Genomic DNA, 4,312 nt, shown 5'->3' with positions numbered 1-4,312 from the left:
TCAAGAATGAAATTGAATTTTAATTCCTTTCCGTTACAATTCCTATTGGAATGTTCTGATCCAAAATCCAATTCTTTTCAATTTCAAATCCTATGTAAATTCCTATTCCAGTTTCATTTTATTTCGTGAAACGAATGCGTTCTAAAATTTTTTCAGGAGTTTAGCTGGTTTTCGTGATCATAAAAAACAAAATATTGGTTGGGTGGACCAAAGATGCCAAACATGCCCTACATCACCAAAAATCTTACAACCATACCACACGTACACCTTCACTTATAACACGAAAAACCCATAGCCTTCAATCTCTCACACACTGTACTGTACTACTATGTGACAGAAACACAACCCACAGCTATATACATACAGATTCTGTCTCTCTGTATTTTCCCACTTCACCCGTCCATGGCAATTCTTTCTCTCTTCCTTGTTTTTAACCTTATTTTTCTCTCCTCGTATTTTCACCCAATATGTTCCTTAACATCCCCGAAAACCTTAATCTTACCCCTCAAGATTCAATCACTTCAAAAGCCACCAAACAAGCTTTCATTCCACCATAATGTTTCTTTGACAGTGTCACTCACCGTCGGCTCGCCGCCGCAGGAAGTCACCGTCGTTCTCGACACCGGCAGCGAGCTGTCGTGGCTCCGATGCAAGAAGACACCGACCACACCACTTTGGTTCGACTCACAACGTTCGAAATCCTATGTTCCTGTTCCTTGTACTTCCCCAACTTGTCGGACCCGAACCCGAGACTTCACCGTACCCGTTTCTTGCGACCCGAAGAAACTCTGTCACGCCATTGTTTCATACGCCGACGCCACGTCGGTCGAAGGGAACCTTGCTTATGAAACCTTTCGGTTCACGAATTCGGATCTTCCTCGGGTCGTATTCGGGTGTATAGATTCCGGGTCGAGTTCGAACCAAGACGAGGATTCGAAAACCACCGGGTTATTGGGTATGAACCGGGGCACATTATCGTTCGTTTCGCAAATGGGTTTTCCGAAATTCTCGTATTGCATATCGGGTCGGGACTCGACGGGTGTATTATTATTCGGGGACGCCAAGATTTCGTGGCTTCGACCGTTAAGTTACACGCCGTTAGTCAATATGTCAACGCCATTACCGTATTTTGACCGGGTCGCTTACACAGTCCAACTTGAAGGGATAAAAGTTGCGGGACGGTTCTTGCTTTGCCAAAATCGGTTTACGTACCCGATCACACGGGTGCGGGTCAAACCATGGTTGACTCGGGTACTCAATTTACTTTCCTTCTCGGGCCGGTTTACACCGCGTTAAAAAACGAGTTTATTAAACAAACCAAATCGGTGTTACGGGTTTACGAGGATCGGGATTTTGTTTTCCAAGGTGCAATGGACCTTTGTTACCGTATAGACCGGACACGGGTCAGGTTTCCCGTGTTACCGAGTGTTACCGTGATGTTTCGGGGCGCGCAAATGAGTATTTCAGGTGAGAGGTTGTTGGTTCAAGTACCCGGGTTGGTTAAAGGGAATGATCAAATACATTGCTTCACGTTTGGGAATTCGGATCTTTTAGGGATTGAAGCCTATGTGATCGGACATCACCAACAACAAAACATGTGGGATGGAATTTGACCTTGCAAACTCTCGGGTCGGGTTGGCGGAGGTTAGGTGTGATTTAGCTAGTCAAAAGCTTGGAATGGGCCTATAGGTTATGGGTCAAGTGGGGTCCGTTGGATAATTATTTAACCCATGGATCAAACCGGGTCAAGTTGGGTAAGGGTTGAGAGACCCGGCTTGTGTAGGATAGTTGTAAAGTTTTTTTATCACTTGCATGCTGATTTATTTGAGTGGTTTATTTCTTGAGTAAACTATTTTTTAGATTGTCAATGGTAACCAAATGGACTTTAAAGATAACAACTAAGTGTTATAGTTTGTTAAAAATGTGATGGTAACTTGAACTTGATGTGTAGGGTCAAAAACAATTGGTGGCAGGTTTGTTATAATATGAAGGAACATAGCATATGTGTGTAAAAGATTCTTAAATATGTGATACCCATATGGCAATATGTGGGGGTCGTATGGAAGTGAGATATGGTGTTAGTTCATAAGGGTGAAGGAGATCCTCTCAAAATTATATTGGTGTATGGATTTCTAATTTATAAATAAAATGTTGATAATATAAAATGATTAGTTTTAACACGGCCTATATTACTTTTACTATGAAGTTTATTGAATAAACTTCGAAGTTGGCTTGTTGAAATATGAGCCAAGCTTTAGTTGAGGTCAGCTCACTCAAATACATTAATTTTATTTTTTTTCCTTTACCAATAAAAAATATTTTAGTATTACTCTTTCTGTTTCTATGTATCAATCTCAATTCGCAACGACTTCCCCTCTCTGTCTATCAAGTTTTTAAATCTTAAATAACATCTATGTATCTGAGCCGCTTTCTATCGATCTTAGTAAAAGAAACCGATCTCAACCTTTGTAACCTATATAGCTATATTTCCCACGATCCACTTCTTTGATTCAACTTAGCTGTCATATAACAAAGGTTTCCAGATTTACTTCATATATTCGTATAGCCCTGGTCGATCGTCACACGAGAATTAGGCTGACACAATAATCACCGTCATATCACCAATTATCAGTGGTTTTTTAGAGCTACAGGTAGAAATAAGGCATGTAAAAGAGGTGCAAATCAACTAGCTGCAATCTCATTCAATGTGTTCATCCTTAAGTACAATGATTAACGACCTGGTTGAAAGGAAAAGAAATTGTATACTTACAATACATTATCGAGTTAAAATAAAAGAAAAGAAAATGTTAATTACATTCTTGAGTTAGACAGGAAGAAAAATATAAGAAAAAAAATTGTAACTTTATAATTATATCCTCATTTTTGAGTTAGATAAGAAGGAAAAGATAGGTAAATAGTAATATATAAACTTTTTATTCACAATCAGGCCATATTTGACTGGAAAAGTTTTGAAGGAAAAAATGCTTAGCTTTTCTTTCCATTCTCTTTCTTTTTTCGAAAAAGAAAAAAAAACACAACACAACTCAAGAATAAAACAAAAAAAATGTTCTTATCTTTTCTTTCCCAAACCCTTAAATAAAAAACTCAAAACTTCATTGTTAAGTTCTGAAAACTTAATCCCTATATATTCTTTTAAACGACCAAAAAAAAACTTTTATATAAAGAAAAGCAAGAAACCACACCAAAAGAACCCAAACACCAAAAATAATATAATCAACCAAGGAAAAAAAGGATTAAAAAAAAACTTTTGCATTTTATTGTTCATCCCATAAATAAGATACAACTGGATTTAACCAATGTGTTTGGTGAGTAGGGGACCAGCTAAAAAATATCCTACTGTTATAATATTAGCCCTATCTATAACAAGCTTATAAGAGTAATATATGAGACTTGGAGTTAACAAGAAAACAATGGAATAAGGAAAATATAAGAATATGAACTTTTTTACTGATGCCTTAAATCTATCAAGATACATGGTATTTATAATATCAAAAGAACTGTTCTATATACTATTGGGAGGAGGGGACAAGAGTTAATAATTTGGTGACAATAATGAAAATGTGTCATACACACAAAAGTGTCGGTGTTCATAAACAATAATGAAAATGTGTCATACACACAAAAGTGTCGGTGTTCATAACACTCCCCCTTGGATGACACCTTTTCAAAACTTCGGGGTCTTGAAGTACTGCCTCATTAAAAACCTTGCTAAAGAAAAACCCAATGGGAAAAAACTTTAGCTAAGGGAAAAAGAGTGCAGTATATGGCTCCCCCTCAAATTGCAGGTCGTTACATTGTCCGTACATGGCGCATGCCAATATCATGAACATGTTTCCTGAATGTTGCTGTGGGAAGTGCTTTTGTGAAAAGATCAGCTGAGTTGTTGCTGGACTGGACATATCTCATCTCAACCTGATTGTCTTTAATAAGGTCCCGAGTATACTCAAAGTATCTTGGTGGTATATGCTTTGTTCTGTCACTTTTGATATATCCTTCCTTCATTTGCGAGACACAAGCTGCATTATCTTCATAGATAGGAGTTGGAATTCGATCTTTCTCTAGTCCACAAGAAATCAATATGTGTCGTGACATAGATCTTAACCATACACATTCTCTTGAAGCTTCATGCAATGCAATGACTTCAGCATGATTTGAAGATGTTGAAATGAGTGTTTGTTTCTGAGAACGCCATGAAATCGCAGCTCCTCCATCCTTAAATACATATCCAGTTTGAGATTTTGCTTTATGGGGATCAGATAAATAACCCGCATCTGTATAACCAACTAACCCT

At 37.8% G+C, this 4,312-nt stretch overlaps 1 pseudogene; it reads left to right on the top strand.

Moving 5' to 3' along the window:
* Window positions 1-354: 354 nt before the first annotated feature.
* LOC143605695 (aspartic proteinase PCS1 pseudogene) lies at window positions 355-1,850 on the top strand (annotated as a pseudogene).
* The last annotated feature ends 2,462 nt before the right edge of the window (window positions 1,851-4,312 follow it).

The sequence above is a fragment of the Bidens hawaiensis genome, unplaced genomic scaffold, assembly GCF_021521415.1.
Source record: "Bidens hawaiensis isolate Kalapana, Puna unplaced genomic scaffold, B.hawaiensis_p1.1 tig00070806_1, whole genome shotgun sequence".
NCBI classification, from domain to species: domain Eukaryota; kingdom Viridiplantae; phylum Streptophyta; class Magnoliopsida; order Asterales; family Asteraceae; genus Bidens; species Bidens hawaiensis.
Note: the sequence above shows the minus strand (reverse complement) of the source record. Positions and strands in the feature narration are given on the sequence as shown.